We start from the raw sequence: 26,798 nt of genomic DNA, 5'->3' as shown, positions 1-26,798 counted from the left end.
TAATTTTGTCTGTAGTGGTGAATGCAGATGTGTTACTGTCTAAATTCAACACCAGCTCTAATGAATTTGTGAAGTGTTTAAAGTAAAGTGTCAATGTCAGCAAGGAGAGATTGCTATCTGCTGATTAGAAGTGACTCCGGACAGCTGATTGGTTCGATGATTGGCGCAAAAGCCTTTATATTAATGGAACGGTTTTATTTCTAGATATTTCTTGGGTTTTATTTTTTTTTAAATAAAAATGCAAAAGTTTCAGTTGTACACATTTGCAAATGTATGTTAAAGCCACCCACGCACTTTTGCTAATAGGGTGGTCCTAACTCTAACAGTGAGAGTCCAATATATTTGGGCCATACATATGTGTTTTTAAATTGAGAGCTAACTTACCAAGAGGTACCCCAGAAGTCTCCAAACAGCAAAACAGCGCCAGCACTCCCCCTCAGCTACTGACACCAACATGCCTCTCAGACAAATACAGAAGTGGAAGTTGCTCAATCAATTTATAGGCTCATAGCAGGTGCTTGAAAGGGAGTAGAGATGGCAGGTCCTTTGCTGGCTATAGCAGATAAAATGTTATACACCAGAGTAGTCCGCTTGTATAGACACATGGAAGTTTTCTCTCCCAACATAGGTAAGAAACCTGGGAACGAAATCTGGCATCCGTAATTTTTCCAATTACAATTAATCGTGAAAACTGATGTCAGAACTAGGGGGCAGTAATCCTGTCTGCTTATATAACCTGGTAAACGTATATATCTGTTTATCAAAACCTCACATGACCTCGATCTGCCCACACCGTGAGACCAACGCACACAAATTACAAGACCGTGCCAATCTGTTATGCCCTGTGAAAAATAGGGATATTGGGGTGTATAGCATTTGCACATATATAAGCTGTATATATTAATGGTAATTATAACTGCCAGCTTAGTTACACAGGTAACAATAAATTTCACCCCGTGGGTTACATTTTATGGAAAAAACATCTCTTACAATCAAATTTCTGAGATCTTATTATCCAACTCAGGAAGTTTGCTGATCCTAAAATCCAGTGCTCTTGTAACAGTCATATATTATCATCATAATCATCATCGTTTATTTATATAGCGCCACTAATTCTGCAGCGCTGTACAGAGAACTTACTCACATCAGTCCCTGCCCCATTGGAGCTTACAGTCCAAATCCCTAATATACATACACACAGACAGACAGACAGACAGACAGACAGAGAGAGACAGACTAGGGTCAATTTTGATAGCAGCCAATTAACCTACCAGTATGTTTTTGGAGTGTGGGAGGAAACCCACGCAAACACGGGAAGAACATACAAACTCCACACAGATAAGGCCATGGGTGGGAATCAAGCTCATGACCCCAGTGTTATGAGGCAGAATTTCTAACCACTGAGCCACCGTGCATGTACAACTAAAAGGACACAAACTCTTTGTACCTCCAGCACTGCTAGACATATTCCACACCACGTCCTGCTGTTTTCATTGCAGTCTATCTTGTTTAATGTTTGTTTTGTTCAGATGTTTGTTTTGCTATTGTAATATGTCAGCTAAGATTAAATACTTTGTTGCCATTTGAAATGATATTATGTCAGCTGAGAAGAATTGTAACTGGTAAGAGGAGAGATGGAACGTCAGGCCGCAAAGTATAATAATCTCTCCTGGATACATACAATATTTTGCAATAAACAATTACAATAAGGAGTCCTCCTCCTCCCAGCCCGATAGACTTAATTTCTTCCCCCTCTTAATGTAGCCATTGACTGATGTAATTGCAGTTCATGAAAACATGTTCATCCACGGTAAGGTTTAAAGATGAATTATGACGCTGGATACAAATGATGCTGTTACCACATACATTAAAAGCAAATTACAGCCCCAAGATAGATCACATAATTATGCTACCGCCTGGACAGATAATCAATAAACTCCAAAGTACGGGCGAAATAATTGAAAAAGTGACTTTCAAGTGGTTAAAATGCCAGGACCAAAAATAACATCTCAGTAACAAATTGTTTGAATAAATGCCAATTATGGTATCTGGAGGTTGTCAGACCAGTCGGACTGTAATAATTCATTATTCATTACACAACATGAAGGTAATTGAGTGACCCCTTGGACGCTCTAGGGGGTCTTTTCTGCTCTGCACCAAGTCTTTCTTTGGACAAGAGGCAAATTCTTGTGTCATATATCACAACATTAAAAAACATATTGTGTTGTGTGACCGGTATAAAAAGACCACAAGTTGCATCATTCAGTTGCTGATGGACTTGATATGATATTTCTGATATCCTATTATACATTCAAATAAAATGAAAAAATGTATTGGGGATGCCAATCTAAACTTGTGCTTTCATAGAGGGTGAGGTGACGACTTAGAGCTTGAAGACTGAGGAGGACCCCCCAATGGAATTATGTGAACAATAAATGTGTAAAAGTGGGCCTACATTTCTGTGTGTGTGTGTGTGTGTGTGTGTGTGTGTGTGTCTGTGTGTGTGTCTGTGTGTGTGTAAGGGTATTTTTTTAACAAAGAGCTTTCTCGTGACTTGTGTGTTGTTTTTTTTTTTACAGGTACACTAGCTCTACAAATTCCAACATACCCAAACATTCAGACCTGTCAGGGCTTGCTGGGAACAGTAGTGTACCATCTAGGGAAATAACTAGACCCTAGTGGGCCACAAAGCAGAATTTTTTAAGAGCCCCGTTACCCGCTGAATAGTTAAAAATTCACATATACACATGGGGCTTTGCCAGGGAAAACGGCCCCCGTCAGCCATAAGCATCATAACAGCTGTGCCCCCTGCACTCATGGTAGTTAAACCCTTGGCACTTTGGGGGTGGTGCATTTTTGGCCACCACCCGGGTTCTCTTGCCAAACAATCTAAGACTAGTAGACATTATGACAGGTGAACCCCATGTTGTTTATCTCCTCTGAAATTGCTGCCCAGGCAGTGAGCATTAGTGCTATTAATCCTTTCATTTTTTTATTAAACCACACATTAACATGCCAGTCATCATTATGTTCATAATGACAGTGGACGTCTCTCTACCGAATGATACAATTTTTGCTTATCCTTCCTTCAGCACAGGTATATTATGTAATATCTTAAGATAATTTCTGGGGGGGGGATGTACTTTTGCATCTGTCTTTTTCCGTAAAATTTGTCTAACCCTACATGTGGCCATAAAGATAGCAGCATTCTGATTTCCAATGAGATACATTGTAGCGTACAAGTAACTTATGTTTTAAAACGCCAATAACAAAATACATTTACAATTGAATATAAGATACATATTTCCTTCTCAGCCCTAAGTGATGAATCATTATTTTCTCCTCTGGGTAACCCGGTGTATTTCAACTCCTTATCTGATGTCTAGTGAGAGAATGAAATGTTTTCTTTTGTTTTAGAGAAACCTAATATGATGTAGTGTCATTCCCTAAACCACAGCGATGCCAGAATCTTCTATTTTTATATATATATATATATATATTGTTGCCCTTATCGGTGGAAAGTTCTCTGTATATTCCAGATAAAACCAACTAGTTTGATGCTGTTTGTTATTTGACAGCTTAAAGCTAAATACTTTGGAAGATGTTTTGAAAGGATACGAAACTTATCTTGAATTGTGAAGAAAGAGGTATTGAAAGTTGCAGTGAAGTTGTTAAATTGAGAACTGCTGCTGGGAACTCTCTTAAATCTCGCTAAGTAGGGCTGAATCTTGAAATTGAATACCGCATGGTGTACAAGAGACATGTTTCATATCGGGTCAGGCAAGGTGGAAAAAGCACTTATGTTTTGGTGAAAGCTATCTCCACAGTAAAGCGGTGATGTAGTGTCTGATTGTAAAGAGCCCATCTGATCATCTGCTCTGACGTGGGATTTATTGTTAATGAGTTAATAAAACGTTCTGGAAGCTGACAATGATGGCGCGAAGCTGACTTAGTTCATTTATTTGGAAAGAGGAGTTCAATCAGAATTTAACCCCTTCCCTCACTCCTGCTCTTTTCACCTTTCGCTCGGCTGAGAAAAGCGTTTTCTAAAGTCCGACAAACAGTTTTGTAAAGGTGCCCAAAACGAAAGATGTTATCAGCCGTGACAAGTGAATGACCTCCCGTCCGGCTTTCAGTTCAAGGACAAAACAAACTGATGGAATTAGTGTTTTCTTACATTAGTTTCAATTAACTTTTTCCCTATTTTTTAATAGAGTTATAATTTCTTAAAATAATTTAAGGAAAGGTCCAGTCAAAAGGGAAAATTTAATTTTGGGTGGAATATCCTAAACAAAACCTTATACCACAAAACTACTTACCTGGGGTCCGGCATTCAGGGTTCAGGGACAATGCCCTGGCGTCTTGTGTGCGTTCGCCTCTACTCGGTTTGCTATTGGCTAACTGCCACCACCTGTCTGAAATAAATGGTAAATATAATAAGGACAGGATAATTCAGGCAGGAATTATAAAATGTTTGTGGGCCATTATGCGGTATGTGGTGAGTATTCTGACATGCAGCACATATGAGTGTGATTTGCAACTCTTCATCATGTTACAAAAATGCTCAAAAAGATCATTTTAAATGGAGTTTTACAGTACGTACTTGTGTAGTCTCTCAGTATCTTTCTTGTCAGAAAATCAGCCTTGGTTATATATCATCCAGTAACTGAGCTGGAAGACTTTATTCATGGACTCGTCTCAGTGCACACTGTGCAAGATCATTTTATATTGTGCATAAATCCTAATAGTCCCTGCTTTTTATATAATTTTGTCTCATTCTCCAAAAAGCAGGAGGGAGAGAGGATTCTATATTTATAGTGCGTCTCCCTCAAGGTCTTGGGGCCAAACAGGGCCACCAAGAGAAATTTCGGGCCACGTTACAGCAACTTCTTGGGGCCTGGTCCATAGCCAACGAAAGGGGTGGAGCCACACTAGGATGGTGACACTCCCAGGCTGGGCACTGGCGGATCCGGAGGGGGGCGATCAAGGCAATCACCCCACATAGCCAACAAAAGGGGTGGAGCCACACTAGGATGGTGACACCACCAGGGCCCCCAGGCTGGACACTGGTGGATCCAGAGGGGGGCGATCAAGGCAATCACCCCCCCATAGGCAAACCAAAGAGGGGTTTGCTAGTGCCTAGAAGCCCCCCTCCAAGCCTGGGGCACTGTATAATTGAGGCTCTCCTTGAGAAAGGAGAGCTGCGTGCACGCCCATGTATATTATGAGGATAGGAAGAGTTGGAGAGCAGCCAAGCACTGTCTAAAATTATAACCACGCCCCCATGCATGCTGGTCACACCCATTGGTAGCGTGGTGTGGAAACCCCCCTCTACAAATTTTGTTTTTGCCCCTGCCCCTCAGCAGCAATCTTCATACCTTAAAATTGATGCTGAGAGGTCTGATCATCAGAGAGGAAGGGGGTGGGGTTAGCCAGGGCCAACCAATCAGCATGCAGGAGGGGCATGGCTATGAAAAATCACCTTCCCTAAAATAAAGTCTACTCCTGCCCCTGGCCCCTGGTGGCAAGATCCTACTACAATGCTCAATAAGGGGCTGCAGAAGGTTGCATGAAAAGTTTATGTTCATATTTCGGTAATGTACCCCTTAAAACTTTTTTAACGGTTCAGAAGCTTTATACCGTATAATATGATCCCAAGGAATTAATTTCTTTTCACACAGCAAAATAACAAACCACTTTCTTATGAGATCTATAACGAGACAACAAAGAAAAGGCATTAAAAAAAATCAATTTTTCAAAATAAATTTTAGTGTTACTCCAAACAATTCTGAGCATGCAGGACTTTCTTTACGGACTATAGATGGTTTTCTGTAATTACAATCCTTTCAATATCTAAAAAATATTACAGAAAAAAATAGATATTGCGTTTATTCAATGAAGAAGTTTGGTGTAAAATTTTTATATTTGTGTTCTCGGCTTCTACAATGAAAAAGAAAATTGATTCCAGGTTTTTAAAAAACGCTGAAATTAATAGATTCTCCTGAGCTCGTTACATCTTTAGAAATGCGCTGGCTGATCCCAGTCACTGTAACAATAGACCTGTGATGTGTTTAGAAGCCGTTGTCACTTTTGTAGGCTATTAAATGGCCGGTCATTGTGACTGCGCGTCATCCGTGAAATTCTGTTCTTTTCACATAACTGTATCCCAATCTAACCGGTGACGTTTGTGGGTTGAGGAGTCGTCCTGTCATGTAGTGCAGGTCACAACACAAACCTGATAGGTTACATAGAACTTTTTTAAGAATTAACATCAGGGGTTCATTTGTATATAGTAATACTTGTTCTGACTGGGGTGTTATTGCATAATTCTGTACAGTGACATTTAGTCGAGAATAATTTTTTTCTTGTGGTGTATATTTATATATTATGACCTCCTATGCAGACATAACTGGTCCGCCAACCTTATTCCTCCATTGTCCGCTATCACAGCCAATACAGGATTTAAGGAGCAAAAAGGAAGGAAAAAGGAACTCACTCACAGCAAAAAGGAAAACCTACAACCCCCACTCCTTTCCAAGCATGATTAGAAAATGATGTAAAAAGGGTGAGCTGACAGTCCCTTGCGACAATGTTTTTGAATAATTACAGACATCGGAGGAGGTGTACTAGTTAATCACACCCTCACATCAAGCAAGGTGCTCCCTCAGTTTCAGGATGGCCCTTATTTTTTTATTGGAAAAGTATTGGCTTTTAGATATAAATTAGTGTTGTTTGCAGTGGTTAGCACTTCTGCCTCACAGAGCTGGGGTCATGAGTTCAATTCCCGACCATTGCCTTATCTGTGTGGAGTTTGTATGTTCTCTCCGTGTTTGCGTGGGTTTCCTCCGGGTGCTCCGGTTTCCTCCCACACTTCAAAAACATACTGGTAGGTTAATTGGCTGCTAACAAAATGACCTTAGTCTGTGTGTGTGTGTGTGTGTGTGTGTGTGTGTGTGTTAGGGAATTTATACTGTAATCTCCAATGGGGCAGGGACTGATGTGAATGAGTTTTCTGTACAGCGCTGCAGAATCCGTGACGCTATATAAATAAATGGTGATGATGATGATTTAATTAAAATATTAGCTGAATGTTAAGGTAGCAATTTTCTAATCTAGGCAAATAGCTCTACTCACTTCTACTCTTAATTAAAGTTTCACAGGTTGGTGAAGGGTTTATGAATGATGAAGGTACTGTACCATCAATGAATGTGACACTGTATATTCTTCTTCAACATATTGTCACAGACGTGACCTTAGTACCTGCAAGTATTGGCACTACTACGCCAGGAGGCGCGGAGTCTAACACGCCGCTGGTGTTCACCAGGGACCCCCGCAAGGAAGTTTGGACTTAGCGGCAACGACGTGCAGGTCGCGGCCCTCCCAGGTAGCTACTTGCGAGATATAGAGAATACGTAGTCAAACAGGCAGAGTCAGGAACCAACCGGGCAGATGAGGTACCGAATCAGAAGACAGAGAATGGTCAGCAAGCCGAGGTCAAACCAGAATATCAGGATGGGACAAATGGAGAATCCGAAAGCGAGGTCAGGAAGCCGGGTCAAACACAGGAAACAGATATAACTATACAGGAACGCTGGAGACTGAGAAAACCAGTTGCTCTGGCACCCTAATGGTGTCAGAGCAGGCTTTAAATAGGAAGTGAAGCTTCCTCATTGGTGGGCAGGGAGTCAGCGGTCAGCTGTTCTGACCGCCGACAGGAACTAGAAAGACGCGTCCCGTTGCTATGGCGACGGGCGCGCCTGCGCACCTCGTCGCCGGAAGAGGCGTCCCCGTTGCTTGGCAACGGGGCGCTCTGCAGACAGACGTCCGTCCCTGCTCGAGGAGGAGGCGCAGGGACGGCGTCTGACACATATGTTGAATATATAATGTATTTAAAATAGTTTATCACAGTTATGTAAAATAATACACGACTAGTAAAAATATTATTACTATTATAAGTATTTTGTTTATTCTGTTTTATATTCACTTATCAAATATCATGCTTCATTAACTTATCATATGTCAGGATCTGGTTTAAAAGTATTGGCCCTTGCTTAAAAATTCAAGTAAAATTGACACTTTACCGTCGATTAGAGATTCTGACATTAGAGTGCGACTACTTTGGTTTTCTCTTTCAATTTACGGTACTAGAGATAAGCTGACTACCTGGGGTTCATTTAGCAGAAAATGTGCAATATTGTGCCAATAATTCTGCTTTTGGCTAACAGCTCAAAATATTGTTTATTAATCATGGAAAAAAGTTGTTAAAAATAATTTAAGCCTCATTTAAATTAAGTCTTTTTTTGTTTCTTTAAAGTGTTTCATTTGAAAAAGACTTAAAAATAACATTTTGTGCAATCATTTCAGAGTACATTTTCAGCTCAACTTTCTCTAACTGATTTGACTGTTACAAAACAAAGACATTTGTAGAATATCAATATTTGTGGAATTGTTTTACTCATCTTCTAATCATCACAAGGCTCCCTGTTTAGAAATGCTTCGCTACCTACTGAAATGGCGCTTTCAGTGTGTACGATATAAGCACGGTCACGATGCTGGTTGCTCCCAGGAGAGAACCACTTGGCTGGGGTAGCTATTGGATCAGACCAGGACTGGCCACGCCGCTTAGAGAATAAGACTAAGCTGAAGTCGATGAAGGGGTAGAATCATGAGAGACGATGCCAAAGTTGAAAAACAGGCAAACAAAATACGACTCCTGAAGCACCAGCAGAGAAACAAAATATTAACTTTACTCATGCACAGATTGGTAGGACTGAGGGCATTATAAAGGCTTCATTCAGGTGAGGTCTCCTAGTCCTAACTGACTTGACATTTAGCAAAATGCTGATTGCAGCAAGTGATAAAGAATGTGTAGAGTTCAGTGTTGTCAGTGCACTGCCACCTGTCATCTGTAGCTGGTATTGCAACGGATCCTCACTTGTTGTAGTTGGCAGTGTTGTTTGTGCACTGCCACCTGTTGTCTGTAGCTGGTATTGCAACTGATCCTCACTTGTTGTAGTTGGCAGTGTTGTCAGTGCACTGCCACCTGTCGTCTGTAGCTGGTATTGCAACTGATCCTCACTTGTTGTAGTTGGCAGTGTTGTCAGTGCACTGCCACCTGTCGTCTGTAGCTGGTATTGCAACTGATCCTTACTTGTTGTAGCTGTCAGTGTTGTCAGTGCACTGCCACCTGTTGTCTGTAGCTTATATTGCAACTGATCCCCACTTGCTATAATTGGCAGTGTTGTTGGTGCACTGCCACCTGTCGTCTGTAGCTGGTATTGCAACGGATCCTCACTGGTTATAGTTGGCAGTGTTGTTGGTGCACTGCCACCTGTCGTCTGTAGCTGGTATTGCAACGGATCCTCACTGGTTATAGTTGGCAGTGTTGTTGGTGCACTGTCACCTGTTGTCTGTAGCTGGTATTGCAACTGATCCTCACTTGTTGTAGTTGGCAGTGTTGTTGGTGCACTGCCACCTGTTGTCTGTAGCTGGTATCACATAAACACAGGAACAAAAATCACAAGAAATAACTGTAACCATATTTTAGAAATCGGTTTACAATGCAATGCCTGTATTGTCTGTACATTTTGATGAATTACATTGAATATTATGCCTTTATATAGAAAACAGCTTTATAAGCAATGAGGCTCATACAGTATATAACATTATAAACAGGCTTCTGTCAGAGACCAGTTGTACACCTATAAATACAACGTCACTATAAACTATGACCGTCTTTACCATAAACCATGCAGTACCTGTGCATTGTAGTCATTCTACTTTAATGGTGTTTGCACAATAATCATTACTTTAAGTTTCCTATGATATTGCAGGCTGCAAAATACAGTTTTAGTATCATTTAATGTGTATTAAGTATGGACTCACTTGCTTTTTTGGGCATATATATACTTTTTTACTGCTGTGTAAGCACACAAAGTGCTATTTTTGAACTAGTGTAAAAAAGCGTCTTATATGCCAAAATGCAAATTGTTTTCAACTTAACATGGGTGCCTGAATCACTAATGAACTCAGTTGCAACAGAATCGGATTATAGGAGGGTCGACAGGTTACCTCATGGTTGAATGAGCTGTTTGCGATATATCTGTCATTAGAAGCTGATTTATGTATGTCCAAATTACCCAGAAATATTCTGGTCTCACAAGTCAAATTGGATGGTGTTTACGTGCTCATCTGTATGGATAGCTAAAAAGATACTGAAGCCAGATTTATGTGGCTATATCTCACTTCCAGTGACAGCGCTTCATAATCTCCTGTTTTAGAGAGTCTCTTAGAGACTAGATGGACCTTGGGCAGCAAAGACATCAAACTAGAGCAGAACTATTGAAATCTCATTGCAGCTAGGGGTGTCTCTGAAGCTTGGGTCTCTACTTTGCCCCTAAATTAACCCCAGCCGGCGTTTTGTGACGCTGTCTAATTTTCCCTAGGCAAATGCCTAGTTTGCCTTAAGCAACATTCTACTTTGCCCTAGGCAACAGCCTATTTGTTTCAAGACAGATCCCTCCAGAGCAGTTAAAAGACCTGACCTCTGTGTCACCTTCACTTTCATAGTGTCTGTTAGTAGGAGCAGGAGGACAGACTCTAAGCGAGAGCGTACTGTCACGTTTCACTCAAACTATTTCTACATGTGAACAGCAATACTCAGCAAATTGTGTTTGGCTCCCATGTTATTTATTGTTTTGATACAACAGATAATTAAATATAATTAGCTGGGTGATTATCGTTTGCTGCTAAGAATTGCTAAGAATGCACAGATTCCTTTTGGGAGCTGCATCCCATTTCTTGCATCGTTGCTCTCTGCTATTTAGAGAGAATATCCTTTTTCTATTAACTGCTCCAGTGATCGAGTCTAGGCAAAAGAGTAAGTGTATTAAAATCACTCTGCACTAGTCTGTGAATAATTCCTATCGCACGTACCAAATATTGTGCTTCCAAAACGGCCCAGCTGAATACTTCATGTACAGAATTCTGGATGAGCAGTTGTTTAGGATGTCAGGGAGCTTCATTTCAGAATTTCAGTCACTGCCAGTGTAAGTTTTATCTCTTCTTATACTGCAGGAAGTGTCTCTTGTGCAGAATGAGAACAATAAGATAGAAAGAGAACAGAGATAAGAGCATCTCCTGAAATTCACCAAATATTCCCGATATGGTCCAAAAGATCTATTTTTATCAAATTGATTAAAGATTTATAGTTGAAGCAGAAAAATCTAGGGTGAATCGTCAGTGAATGAAGGGTTAAGGAAACTGTCTTGTTTAAGAGGATGGTGTATATAGAAGATACTACATCAATCATCATCTATGTCTACTTTAAAAAAAAAATTGATTTAAGATTGAAGTAATAGATTTTACAACCAAAAGACAGGAGAGGTGCAAAAATGACCAGGAATTGAACGCACAACGCCAGGGAATAAGCAATGTGGCTTACTTTAATAAAACAAAGGCATTAGATTAACTACACATAGATGGTATATTCAATAAAGTTTTAATGCAATAAAAATTTACAATGTTCATTCACTGGACGAATCATCCTATTTGAGTTACACTAAAGTGGTTTTCTAACTTTTTTTTTTTATGGAATTAACAATGACGCTGACAATGACACTCTAAACTTTCCTGGCCCCAGTTCTGGTCTTAAAAAAGCCAAACAGGTGCCTCTTCTGAGCATGCCCAGGTCCGGTGTATGTTCAGTAAAGCCCAACCGTTTAGTTGAAGTTTCTTTTGCACAGTTCTGAAATTGTCCTAAGTAACAAACTTTGAAATAGATAGAGACGGGTCAGAAATTTCACAACTCTCCAGTGAAGCATTTACCTCATTTCTCGTTGTTCCCAAAACTTTTTGTTTTACTGGCAGAATTTGGTCTTAAGTGTTCCCAATGTTATCCCAACCTCAAAACAGAGCTGAATGAATTACACATTGAAACCATGTGACCAGCGCCAAATAATGAGAGTGAAAAGTATCTAGAGCCGAAACTAGAAATGTTAGCACCTTGCACAAGAAAGAAAATATTATGCCCTCTATTCCTAAATTATAATGAACCCAACCTAAAATATTCCTTATCTGGCACCCCCATCTGGTTCATGCCCTGGGCGGCTGCCCCTCTCGCACAGGTCTTGTTATGGTCCTGCGAGGCTCTAAAGTATCTAAAGAGTGAAAAAAATATTACACACTGTGTAAATTCAATCACTAATAACTCACCTATTAAGGTGTGGGGAAATGAATAACCAGCTCTATTCATTCTGCAATGTAAATGTACAACGGGATTGCGAGATGGGATTCCACGGAATAGCAAAGAAAAAAACAAATTTGAAGACTGTATCCCCAGGAACTTCACACCTCTGTCTTTTCTGCTGTATAACCCAATTAATGCCACATTTCACCACAATTTCACGTATCACTAAAAGTGAAGAATAAGACTAACAATATTCCCCATTTGCCTGTAGCTCCAAAATCAACCACTAAAAAGACCAGTTTGCTATTAAATATGTTAAAAGTTTAAGTTAAAAAAAATCTCGCTCTCTGCTGGCTATAGATAATACGTTGGCATCATTCCACATTTTCTAGTTCCCAGTTCTACAAATACGCTGCAAAATTGTTGCTTCTCAACTGTGACGTTAACAAATGTCAGTTCTGAAGCAAAGTGCACAGCGCAAAACAATCCGCTAATAACTCTGTGTGTCGCTAATAGGGAGTAACACCGATGTGTGTGAAGGAAAAATACTTTGCACAGCTCTAGAAAATGTATCCCTATTGATTGAGGTGCTGGGGGGGGGGGGGGGGTAGGAAATAGAATTAGACTAGAGAAAAATAAGCTGTGATATCATTGGTCAGAACTTCAGTATGTAACGGACTATGAGAGTGGGACAGCTCTGAAACGTACTATGACATAATTATAGCAGACGATAAACAAAACAAGATTTTGTTATTTACTTAGCTACAGTCTCCAAATACAAAGTGTTCAGCAATGAACTTAAAGGGATTGTCTGCTTCTGGCCAACCCCTTCTCTTTCCATAAAGTCCCTTATAGCGCTTAGCCATAATTCCCATCCCCAGAGCTAGATCATCAGGCAACCTAGACATCCCACTGAGTGACGCAAATCACTCTGACATACATTATGTGATTTGGTTTGACAAATGGAGGATGCAAAAGGGGTCCTTGACAATATCTTGTCAAGGGAGCAACGGGGTCTTACTTTGGCTCTACCAGTCCCCCTGTTGTTTGTAGACAGCTACAAACAACAGGTGGACTGGCAGGGGACAGTCCCCCTGTTGTTTGTAGCTGTGAATACAGGGGGGAGGAGCTGCATGGATAGAAGGTGTGTAACTACTGCAACACCTGATTGGCTTGGGCGTGGCTACAGTCCATTCATTAATGGTATACTTTTACTCTGGACTGGATTTCATTACCTGCCCTGACCTGACTGCTGTGAGGAATGTTCTCTAATCCCGTGGTGGTTGCAAACAACTATATGAAGAGTTTGATTACGGTTCTGGAAGGAGGGAGAACCTCTGAAACAGAATGGATGACCCAAAAGAGCAATTTCTTTTGCAAATTGATTTATGATACCCAAAAAGGCCTAATCCCAATGAATTCTGAAATCTTATGAATTTTTTGGTCTTATCTCCAGCAAGCAGCATAGATCATGTAGGCGATAAACACAGCCAATTAATCTTCTGTAACTTGATGTTGCAATATATTTCTTTATGTTAATAATAAGCCATAAAACAACATATCTGACTGCTCTGTTCTCAGGAAAAAACTTTTCATCTTCTTCTTCTTTCATCTGCCTCATGGGAGAAAACTTTCCTCTGATCACTGAGAGATATTCCAAGCGGCAGCCTAATTGTGGGTAGGGTGCAATTACCGGTCTATCTGCATATCTGTGCGTTACATGGAAGGTGGTATATGATCCATTAGAAGTAACGCACAGCGCTGATTATCTGCACATCATGTTACACTCACAGGTGTTTAAAAACCCTCTACTTTTCTGAAAAACACACAAAGCTATATACAATTATGCAACCATGAACAATTGGGTTGTCTGTTACTGTAATGTCGAATGATGAACTAGATTAAATTTAGTGAATGTTCTACCAAAATGTAATTTCAATCATGATCTTGATCATAAAGATACGCTTGTTTTCAATAAATTGTTTCTGGGCAGAAATCATTATTTTAGTTGGTATGTGTTACCAAGTGCAATTTGTGACAATACAGCTGGTGGCACGTTGCTGTACAATAGCTGCACTCATCTCCAACTATCCCCCAACCGTAAATCCAACTATCCCCCAACCGTAAATCCAACTATTCCCCAAACGTAAATCAAATTATCCCCCCAACCGTAATCTCTGCTCTGCATATGACTCCCTCCCGTCTCTCTTTCTCACCTCCAGGACTTCTCCTGTGCTGCAAATATTCTCCGAAACTCTCTTCCTGTGCCACCAAACACTCACAGTCACTCCACCTTTAAAGGTTCCTTAATGACCCGTACAAGAATGCACTTAACCCATAATAACTATCTTTACTCACCCGACCTGCCAGCCCGGTGCTCACCTACGGTTGACTCTTGTTTTACAGTGCACACTCACTCTGTCACCTGTTGTTTGTGTCATGTTCCTTTTAGATTGTAAATTTTCATTGTTATTGCAACATGTATGGGCAACTTAATACACATCAGGGGCCACATGGACGTCCCTCTAACCCTCTAAAGGGCCACACATTACCCCTAATTTCAGTAATGAGATAAAACAGCACATTTATTGAAATGAAGAGACACCTATCTGTAATATATCAGCAGCATATTTCACAAGTGTTACACGCTTTAATAAACACATCTGTCAATAAAGCAGGAAGGATCTGGGGCCGCAGGGGAAGGCTATTGCCCGTCACTGATCTATGTTGTGTGAATGTTACAATTATATAGATATTGCAGTTGCTAATATAATGTCTGTATGGATTCCTCTGTACAGCACTTTGGGAAATGTCACTTTTTAAATTTATAAATATAAATATTACCCTCCCTTAGGATGTAAGCTCGTATGAGCAGGGCCCCCCTCCCCTCATGTCTCCACACCTGTTCTTCCGCTCCGTCTTTACAATATTTGCCTGCCTGGAGTTTCTGAAGTTCTGGTACTTTGTGTTTATTGTTTTGTATTGTTTTACCCTGTATAGTCTACTGTTTGTGCCGTGTGCGGCGCTGCGGAAACCTTGTGGCGCCTAACAAATAAACGATAATAATAATTATATTGGGCGATTTGGAAGATTTTATCAATTAAACAAGAAAATGTGGCCTCATTTGCTTAACGAAATTGTCAGCACCCACTAGTAAAAGCTAACACCGCTACACTTTGTTCCCCCACTGAATAAACATGACCCATTTATAATGCATTTGTAAAACAATTAGAGATTCAGAGGAACTTTATAAACTTTGCGTCGGGAGTTGCTGACTTGTTGCAATAGAAGAGTTTCCTGGGTAACAATTCTTACAGTTGAGGGTTTATTTCAGAAATTGCTCTTTGGGGAGCGCATGAGATGGGATTTTTACTCACTCGCACACAGTCAGCCGGCGCTGTGACAGTCTTGACTTTTTCAGATTTCATTCTAATTGAATGTGTTCCTAGCAATAAACCCAAAATGCTTGGTATTGGATTTGTGTTAACTAAATTTCCCCCGAGTGCCACAAACTCAACTGATAATTTTATGGTGGTTTTTTTTAACAATTTCTTGATATTTTCCTCTTGGCACAAAGCGTTCTCTTTATGATATTTTCTCTTCTGCTACTATTTGGGAGAAGTTTTTTAATGTTTATGTATCTGACAGTTTATGTCTTTAGTAATTTCTGCCTTCTTACTGGTTCTTTAGCTTTTCTTTGTTGCATTAAGTTGTTTATTTGGATACATTATGTATTACAGATACATATATTAGTAAGTTGTTACTTTTTCTTTTTCTTTCACTGTTTAGCTATGGGACGTAACGGAATGTTATAGAATACGTAAGATCATCTGGATGTAATTAATTATAATATTTTTATTTATATTTTTATATTTTTTTATTTTCTTTTTATATCACAATCAGGGCTCTTAAACACATATCTCATTCACCCACGTCTATAACAGGCCTCTTATAACACAACTCACTACATATAATAATATAATAATATAAAAATAAAAATAAATAAAAAATTAAATATAAAATTATTTAATGTTAATTATTCACAATATTCAATTTTCTTTTCACATTTATGCTCTCACATATATATCACATTATTTATTTTCTTTTTATAGTTTATTAATTTAATATTACATGATATGATACATATCAGAACGATCGCCAATTATTATCGCCACATATTGGTAATCCTATTCATTTGTAATTTGTAGTATCTGCCATGTCATAGAATACATAAGATCATTCTGGATGTAATCAGTTATACCATTCTCATTTATCCTTTACATTAAATATCACGATCAGGGCTCCTAAATATACATCTCACTCACCTATGCCCCTATTAGATCTCTTATATTATCATTTTTTATACACGTTTAAATCATTATTATATAATATGATAAATATCAGGACAATCGCTAATTGCCATTGCTATATATTGGCAATTCCTATTCATCTATAGCCAGATGATATGATAGATATCCAATCTTCCCCATTGGGAAATGTAATAATGTCCATTACCATTATTAATAAAACACTGTCATGATATGCATAATATAGTACCATAAACTCTAACAGCAGGACTCTGAACAGCCTCCAAGCTGTCAGTAACGATATACGCTGTTCAGAAGATGTAAAGATTTTAAACCAATGAAACTAACTTAAGGGCGGGACATACTATTCGATTGGCTGAGGATGCAATCTGTTAAATTGTAACACCAGCCTCAGGAGCGAACCAATGGGGAGGTGGTTATTAACAAACCTTGCTAACGAGGAGTGAATATTGAATGAAGGGGGCGGGCTTAAAGACTATAAAAAGCCCATTAACCCGCTTTATCGGTTTGCTTTGAAAAAGCAATCAGCGAAACGCGCGTCGACAGCGCCACGCTCGCTGACTCATTAGTTAATATATCTTACGTACCTTCCATTTAGCTGACTATTATATCGGCTTTTGGGAGTTATATTTCAATTATAGTATGAATGAACATGGCAGTTTGTGGTTCTGCAGGTTTAGCATTGTCAGGCATTTATATTCTGATCCTTATGTAATGCATCAGTGGGTCCTTATCAGCTGCAGCTCACAATTATTGGGACAATATAAAAATAATATCTATTGGATATAATCACTGGGATTTAATTCACAAATTACAATATTGAGTTATTAGTCTGTTATTATCAGACAAACTACAGAAATGGAACACTAACATCTTGTGTTCTTATTAGCTGCAGTCTGTAACTATTGGGACAGTTTTAAAAATATACTTACCAGATGTAATAGGCTGGGATCTAATTTATAATAATGATAATGACCCATTAGTACGTTATTAACAGATAAATTATAGAACTGGAACACTAAAAGCCTGTTACAAAAGGCTGTATCAAATATAAAATTCATCTATAAATAAATAAAAAACAAAAAAATAAATAAAATTTCTCATTAATAAAAGAGCCTAATACAGAACAATCAGGGTTGAATACCATATAGACCCTAAGATAAATAATATCAATGTGGATGTCAGAATATATACATCCTAGTTGAGAAAAACGCACACACATGTATGGACAATCTTTATTTTAAGATATTAATAATATTAATGTGGATGTTAAAATTTATACATCCTATTTGAGAAAAATATAAACATAATGTATGAAAAAAAATTTCATTATAAGATGGAATAATGATAAATATGAACATCCAAATCTAATGAGCAGCGGGGTGGCTAGGTAATATATCTACCATTTTAACAGAATATTATCTATTCGTCTTATAGAATTCATTTCCTTTTCTCCCTTTTAAATATTTTGCTGTTTCAGATAATATGGGGATGAGATATGATCATTTCCCATTTTTAATGTATATCAATAAAGCGTAATGCACATTTTTATCTAACACAATATTAGTATCTCAATCATTGAGTGCCCAATGTATACACATTTTCTTTTTTTCTTGCTCTGTTCCGGGATTTAAAATATGTGTTGGTGCATCTCCCTGTATGAAAAAGAACTAGGTATACAAGTACTAGTTTATTTAAAATAATAAGGGATTAATGATTCATCTTAGTGCGGTGTTAGAATCTATGTAACTGAATGTGCAACAGATAGAAGGTTTGGTACCCACAAACTGCCCGAGGGAACTTATCTACCTCACCCCAGCTCCACATCATTGGCATTTAATAAAAAGCTCTGGGAATAATTTACTAGCTCAGAATAAGTTGTTAGCACAGATTCTCCCCATGATAGCTTGTAAATAATCTTACTGGTGTGCCCCTGCACACCTACTTGACAAAGAGACAAATATTTCCAACCGTCCACGGCCTCCAGTCCATCAGATCGACTTTGTAGATAATATTTATGTACACATTTATGTGTTTTGCTCTGTGGTGATTTCATATTTAAATACATTATGGAACTGATTCATGGTGGGACATCCGTCCATTAACAGGTGACATTAATTGAATAATTATTTTTTTCATCTCTATTATCATCATCATCTATTTATTTATATAGCGCCACTAATTCCGCAGCGTTGTACAGAGAACTCACTCACATCAGTCCCTGCCCCATTGGAGCTTACAATCTAAATCCCCTAACATACACACACAGACCAAGAGAGACTTAGGGAAATTTAATAGTTGCCAATTAACCTATCAGTATGTTTTTGGAGTGTGGGAGGACACCGGAGCACCCGGAGGAAACTCACGCAAACACGGGGAGAACATACAAATTCTCTATATTGTTTTGGGACTTTATATTCCCCATATGTATTGGATGTATCCTGCAGTGTAGTATCTGTTAGAACAGAGCGGACCTAGACCCGTATTCACCAACAGATGTATCTTTACATCCGCTCCTTGTTGAATATGGAGTGTGTCCGATTTATGTGAAGTTTTTAAAAAACACACAATACTTTTGTTTTGATGCCTTGATGAATCTAACCCATTGTATGTATGTTATGCACTGAAAACATCTTAAGCGCCACGGAATATGTTGGCAATATATAAATAAATGTTCATGATGTTGATGATGAACTTTATGTAATTTAATGTAAAAAATATATATTTTTTTTACATTTGAAAATAAATATTTATAGAAATGATTATACTGTTAAGAGTTATTTTAACTTATTATAACATATTTTTATGTGTTCTGATGGGACTGCTTCTTGTACTTACACATGTGCGTATACTGCAGTCTGTTGTGTGTATCTATATACTGCAAATAACGTTCAGGCAGAGTGTACTACCACCCAGATTGAAACGGAAACATATGTTGAAATACTCTTGGCAGGGCCGGTGCAAGGTCTCTAGGTGCTCTAGGCAAAATTTCAGCCTAGCGCCTCCCATCCTCCTGCGAGGCTCGGACACATAATTGTTTTTTTTTGTAAATTAATAATTATGAATTCCACAAATATAGAGCGTGGGGTGCCAATAAAATTGTCATTTTTCTCCCACATAGTTTGCAAATCAAATATAGAGTATGATATAGCAAATAGTCATTTTTATACCATAGAAAAATAACTATTTTCCCCGTCATACTCTATATTTGATTTGCAAGCTATGTGCAAGAAAAATGACTATTTGGCACCTCATGCTCTATCTTTGATTTAAAAACTATGGTAGAGAAAATTATTATTTTATTGGCACCTCATGATTTATTTTTGACTTGCAGTAAGTCAAATATAGAGCATGAGGTGCCAAATAAAAGTCAAACCTCACCCCCACAATTTTTTTTCCCTCCCCACTTTATGGATTGGACTTTGGGTACCCCTTTTTTAAAAAAAAAAATAATAATACAAAAAAAATTGTATATACGCACTGTTTTCTCTCCTGAAGGCTGGTCAGCAGATGCAGGGGGGGCTCTTCACTCTTCTTAAATGGCTGCCCAACACTCCTTGGCTTCTTCCCAACAAAGGACGGGGGTGGAGCGGAGCGGTGCATGCTGGAATGGGAGTGGGGCGTCAAGAAATAACTTTATTCACACTGTCTGTCACTGACAGTGGGAGACTATTGCTGCACGGAGGCGCCATCGGACAGTGAGACTGTCACATGATCACTGACTGACATCAGTGATCATGTGATCGGATGAAGAAGAGGCTGGTGGCGGACACTACAAAACAGCAGCAGGCGCCCCGCCGTCGCTGCACTTCTGTCCCAAGCCGCTGACTAGATTAGAAAATCTAGTCAGCGGCGCCCTGCAGTTCCCGGCGCCCTAGGCAACTGCCGAAGGTTGCCTAATGGGAGCGCCGGGGCTGACTCTTGGATTTGAATACAGTTGGAACTACACACAAGTTTTGTGTTCTTTTTAAACATGCAACTTACGTGCAAGGTGCTTTCGGACATGAATTGGGGTCTATATGTTTATGAGAAGCGGATGCTACACAAGTCTGAGAAGATTAAATTGGACAATTTCCTGCACATGGGTATATTCAGGGTTAAATGTGAAGTCACAGAACAGTAGGCCTGTGGCGTAAAGGGCATTTTGTATCGGTTTGTGTCTGTGTCGCCGTCTATATCGGAAGCTTATAGACTATGTCACGTTGGTGGCGACTCGTGGGGAGCGGGGTACAAAATGTTTGCATCTGAGTTGGGTGGAGCTGGTAGAATCGGATCTTTTCTGGCTTTGTGCCAGATATTGCACCTCCTGAAACATTGTAGCCATATTAACAAATCAATTGTTAACTTTACAACAACAGAACTGGTGCCTGTTCTTGGCTCGATCTGTAGGTTTCTCAAGGACATTAAAATAACAACCGACACATACATGATTTATTTTTTAATTTGGGATTTGTCTCTAAATTGATAGACAAAGCATTATTAAATATTTTATGATTTATTTTCTGGCAAATACAGACGTCATTTATCAAATGTCTGAAAAGCACAACCAAAAAGCTCCTATAAAGATGTCAATTACTGTGACATTTTCGTTACACCTTTTACGTTTTCCCCATCAAGAGGCTGAAAAATGAGTTCTCCTTTATTTCATTATGCGGTACATTTTGCTGTAAATCATCGGTTTATTGAGTCTGGAGTACACTGGTATTGACTGCACTTAATATTCTACATAAATATTTATACTGGGAATATGCAAAACATAAATACAGAGATGTCAGACCACACAGCTAACAAGCACAGCGAGCTCGTAAAATACTGGGAGGGGAAGAAAGTGTGTGTTAGAGACTCACTGTAAAACCACGTCTTATCTTATAGGAGCTAACCTCATCCACCCTCTGACTTGTAGCATCCAGAGACTCATAGGTTTTGTAAATAATTTGCAGATAACTACATTACTGACCTCTCTAGAGATCTGCAGAACATTGCTCTGTTCCATCTACCCCCTGACAGTTACATAGTGATATATTCTGCAGATTATTACATTACTGACCTCTCTAGAGATCTGCAGAACATTGCTCTGTCCCATCTACCCCCTGACAGATACATAGTGATATATTCTGCAGATTATTACATTACTGACCTCTCTAGAGGTCTGCAGAACATTGCTCTGTTCCATCTACCCCCTGACAGTTACATAGTGATATATTCTGCAGAGTATTACATTACTGACCTCTCTGTAGATCTGCAGAACATTGCTCTATTCTATCTACCCCTTGACATACATAGATTCTGAAGACCATCTCATACAATAAATAGGAATTGTCTCAAATATGGATTATTTTGCCTTATGGAGACTGCATTAGTCTAAATATTATATCTTGTTCCTGCCAAGCAAGCTCATTAAACAATGTTAAGCAGAAATGTCTGGGCCTCATAATCTATACAGTCTACACCCCCTAACATCCTCAATTTTCATAAAAAATTCCTAGGTTTAGGTGAGAAAATGTGGCCTGTGGTGTTGTGAGCATGACTGTGGCTAAATGACAGTGTGTCTGGGGGGTTTGGGGCAGGATCTGGGCAGGGTTTGAATGGTAACGGATGAGACATAATTTGCAGAACTCTTGTTGCCAATAAAACATCAGGGTAATCACATGTCTGAGAGGGGTTTGTTCTAATTCATCGTTAAAATTCGACCTTAAGTCCAAAATGGTGGAATCGATTTCTTCACATAATGAACTATGCACTTCTCATGACCAACTACAAAGTGAAGTTTCCTTTTGGAAAGACAAGGCGACTGACCTAGAGGACCGCTCACGTAGGAACAATATCAAAATAACAGATATCCCAGAATCTGTGTCGAATCCTGACCTCCAGAATCACGTTACATCTTTGTTTCGGAAGTTATTGCCATCAGCAGAAGATAAAGACCTCCTGATTGATCGCATCCATCGTTTGCCCCATCCTCGTTCAGTGGTAGGCAACCAACCAAGGGACACTCTACTTCGAGTGTCTTTACCATCAAGGAGGCTATCCTCCGAGCTGTACAGAATGACGACAACGAGATCATACTTGGCGGTCTACAATTATTCCAGGACCTTTCCTTGATGACTATCAACAAAAGTTGTTCCTTACAACCAATTACAATTATGGGCCAATGCCATCTCCTATTGTTGGGGCTTTCCGGTTACACTGTTGATTCATCGCAATGGATCTACATATGTTATTTCATCATTAGAAGCAGGATCCAAACTGTTGGAGGAATAGCAAATTTCTCCTTCATCAGGCCCAGCTCCATGGAAATCTCCTCTTTGTACGGAATAGTCTCAAGTCCAGAAGGAATAGAAAGTAGCTCTTTAAGACTGCCCATGCACACATCTATGACTGGATGAGTACACGTACCTCCTATGTGTTATGCTTATAATATGGGCTGTGTTGTCACATTTTCATTCTTTACATGTTAGTATAACACACTTGTTGGTTGCTCACACACAATCTTCCTCGGTGAGGGTTATCTCTGGGTGCTGCCCCCAACAGTCTCCCTGGTTTTGGTGCTGGGGCTCTGGTGCCCGGACCTCACATCCTGATGAGGGCAGGACATTTTATATTATATTCTCTAATTGTTCATTGTTTACTGTATGCATAAATTTGTTTCTTTCCTATGCCTAGGTCTTTTTTAAAGGTTATACTTTCTTATGGTCATATTAATGGTTGATTATCCATAACTGCATTCACTGTGTTTCAATTGGTTCTCAACCCCACTACGACTTATCAAATAGTGATGGAGAAGACTATTTGCTATATCTTCCCCCTATATTGGGTTGTTACCTGGGTGGCCGCCAGCCTCCCCACCACCCCCACATGTTACTTGCCACTATCTCTCCTTTGTGGCAAATACTCTAACCCCATCTTCGGGCTAGTTTTGTTTTTTCCCTCTTGTTAGTTTTTTATTCCCCCCTTCCCCTCCCCCCGTCTCCCTTCCCCATTCTTTGTTTAAGTGACGCCATCTCTCGACAGGTTACCTCTGTAAAAACTTTCCCTCTGTTATATAGTCAATGGTTAAATTTTTCTCTTTGATTGTTAGGGGCCTCAACTTCCCTAATAAACGCAAACTAGCTTTTACCACTTTCCATAAACGTAGAACAGATGTTGTGGCGCTGCAGGAGACCCATTTTTCTTCCAATGGCACCCCCCATGTTTCGAGACCCCTGATTTCGGATCTCCTACTTTGCCAAGGGTCCATTTAAAAAGAATGGTGTCTCTATCCTATTCAGTTCTCGAGTGCAATTTACTCTCCATATAATAGTTGAAGATAAATTGGGCAGCTGCCTTATGCTAGTAGGACTCTTAGATGAGAGACAGGTGACCATAGTTTAGTGCTTGAGGAAGTGTCTAGAGTAGGACAGGGTTATCTGATTATATTGGGAGACTTCAACTTAACCCTAAATAGATAAATCTCAGGCCTCCAGTTCATCTAATGCAAGAGCTTTAGTTGGTCCTTCCCGTGCCTTTTGTAAGCTACTGTCAGAGTATGATCTCTATGATCTGTGGCAGGTCACTTCTCCAGGCGCTAGGGAATATACCTATCATTCAGCAGTCCATAATTCATATTCAAGGATTGACTTGATCTTGACCGGCAAATGGACCCTGCGACATAAAGGTTCAGTGATAATTTCTCCTATTACATGGTCAGATCACGCATCAGTACAGTGGTCCTTTGATAGGCTTCACAGGCTATATATGAAAGAAGTCCTAGTTAAGTTTGGATTCTGAGGTGATATTCTTCATTCCATTTTAGCTCTCTACCAAGGACCAACAGCTAGAATTTTTAGTAATGGCTTTCTATCGCTCCCCTTTTTCATCTCAAATGGTGCTGGACAGGGCTGCCCCCTATCTCCTCTGATGTTTGCAATTGCTATTGAACCCCTGGCCCAAACAATTAGATCAGCGCGTGACTTTCCGGGGATTACTCTTCACTCATCCCCTCATAAACTATGTCTGTTTGCGGATGATGTGTTCTTGTTTGTCACCAGCCTGGGGACCTTGTTGGTGGCCCTCCAGCTCATTTTAGATCGCTAAAGTGCTGCTTCCTTTTATAAACTCAACATCACTAAATCGGAAGCTCTGCCCATTAATATCCCCTTATCCACTCTCTTACACTTCTACAGAGAAAGTTCCCTTTTATATGGGTACAAACATCTCTGCCTTATTTGGGCATCCGTGTTCCGGCCACCATTGCTGAAATATTTAAGACTAACTTTACTCTGCTAATTACGCATCTTACTGCACTAATTGAGAGCTAGATCAATTACGAGGTCTCCTGGCTGGGCCCATTGCCACTTTTAAGATGATGCTTCTTCCAAAACTGATGTATCTTTTTCGCACCATACCCTATGTTGTTCCTAAAAAATACATGGATCATTTATACAAACTAATGATAGCATATGTCTGGAAGCAGAAACGCCCATTAATGGCTTACCAACGTGTGACCCTTCCAAGAAGTCAGGGAGGTCTAATACTTTCCAGTTTGACTCTCTACCAGGAAGCAGGTCTATTATCACACCTCAGGGACTGGTTCTTCCCCCCTAACACTAAGCCATGGGTGGACCTGGAAAGGGCCTCCTCCTGGCCTATCCCCTGCCAGATCTATTGTGGACCCCTAAGAGTGCTCGCCCAGTACCTACTCAACAACTCGTCTCCATCTCAGGTGCTCTGCTGACATGGGACCGATTTGCAGCCCATCATAAGGACGTTTCACTTCCTACTCGTAATATGTCCCTAGAAGCCCTATCTAAACTTATTCTGGACCTTAATCTTGCTTCCTGGCATTCTAAAGGATTGTCTGCTCTAAAAGACCTGTACGCCCAAGATCTTTTTCTTCCCTTCTCCCTACTCCAAGAATGGTTTGATATACCCTCTAAAAACATATTCAAATATGCCCAAATCCCTCACTGGGTGGGGGCGGTCTCCAGGCCCCCCCATTCTTTGTCTCTGCCCCCCGGCCCCGTTGCTAGATAGAATGACAAAAGGCTCTAATAGAGGCGGGATGACTTTCTGGTACCAGCACCTCCAATCCCTACTTATTGTTCCCCAGCCATCCTCTTAGACACGCCAGGAGTCAGATCTTAATCTTTCTCTCTCCCCACAGCAATGGGAAAATATATATACTACTTCTCATCGCATGTCTAGGTGTGTTAATCACAATGACTTTATCTCACACCCGCCAGGCTCCATGCTATTTGGCCCGCTCAATCCAAATTTTGCTGACGTCGGTGCACCCATATTGCCGACGTTTCCCACGCAACCTCCCTGGCAGGAAGTGTTTGATCTGATATCGGTGGTACTGAGGCTGCCCATAGACCCAGACCCGGAGGAGGCGTTGCTCCATCTTTATTTTACATCGATTCCTAAGCAAGATCGATACCTCCTGGGTCACATTCTGATAGCAACTAGAGCAGCCATAGACCAAAACTCCTGATCCTCCTGCCGTATTTTGGATCATATCCAAAGTTCAGCACAGCTTTGAGATGGAGACGATTGATATGCCGTATTCCACTTCAGCCTCAGCTTCCATTATGAAATAGTTTAGGTGGCACGAATATACAACTGAGGGTGCCGGAGGAACTGGGGGTCCAACCTCCTTCTCCCCGGCCCCCTCACCATCACCTCTACATGAATCCTCCCAAGAGACCTAATATACCCAATGCTAGTAATGTTCACGGTAACTGGTTCAGCTAGATTAAATGTAGTGACCTATCCACAGTCTGTTGCTACATGGGTTAGTTATTCATATATGGTAAGACTTATTGAGCAAATCCCCTTCCCCCCCTTTGCGAGGGGTCACCCCTCCCAAGTCCCCCTCTAATTTGTACCCTTTACCTTTTTCTTTTTTCTGTACCCCAATAACTTGCAAAGTTTTGTTTAATAAAAATTATTGATGATAAAAAAAACAATAAAAAAAAACAAACAATCATTTCACAATCCTTCCTGACGATTTGACTATTAGGGGCCTAATTCATTAAGGAAAGAATTTTAAAAAAGTGAGTAAGTTTTCTTCTAGACAAAACCATGTTACAATGCAAGGGGTGCATATTAGTTTATTATTTTGCACATAAGATAAATACGGGCTGTTTTTTCATGTAGCTCATAAATACTCGATTGCTTTATGTTTACACTGCAATTTAAAGCTAATTTAGGACATGCCCTACCCTAACTATAAATCTGTCCCCACATTTTAATCTTAGCTCCCCCTCCAATGCAACATGGTTTTGTCATGGTGCAAAGTTACT

At 39.8% G+C, this 26,798-nt stretch overlaps 1 long non-coding RNA gene across 2 annotated transcripts in view; it reads right to left on the bottom strand.

Moving 5' to 3' along the window:
* Positions 1-4,340: 4,340 nt before the first annotated feature.
* Positions 4,341-26,798, bottom strand: part of LOC142108720 (uncharacterized) — a 95,151-nt gene continuing 72,693 nt past the window's right edge. For both annotated transcript variants that reach the window (XR_012680206.1, XR_012680205.1), the window contains exon 3: positions 4,341-4,415. This is a non-coding gene — a long non-coding RNA (uncharacterized LOC142108720). The remainder of the gene's footprint in view (positions 4,416-26,798) is intronic.

The sequence above is a fragment of the Mixophyes fleayi genome, chromosome 12, assembly GCF_038048845.1.
Source record: "Mixophyes fleayi isolate aMixFle1 chromosome 12, aMixFle1.hap1, whole genome shotgun sequence".
Lineage (NCBI taxonomy): Eukaryota > Metazoa > Chordata > Amphibia > Anura > Limnodynastidae > Mixophyes > Mixophyes fleayi.
This window is presented reverse-complemented; position numbering and strand designations above follow the sequence as displayed.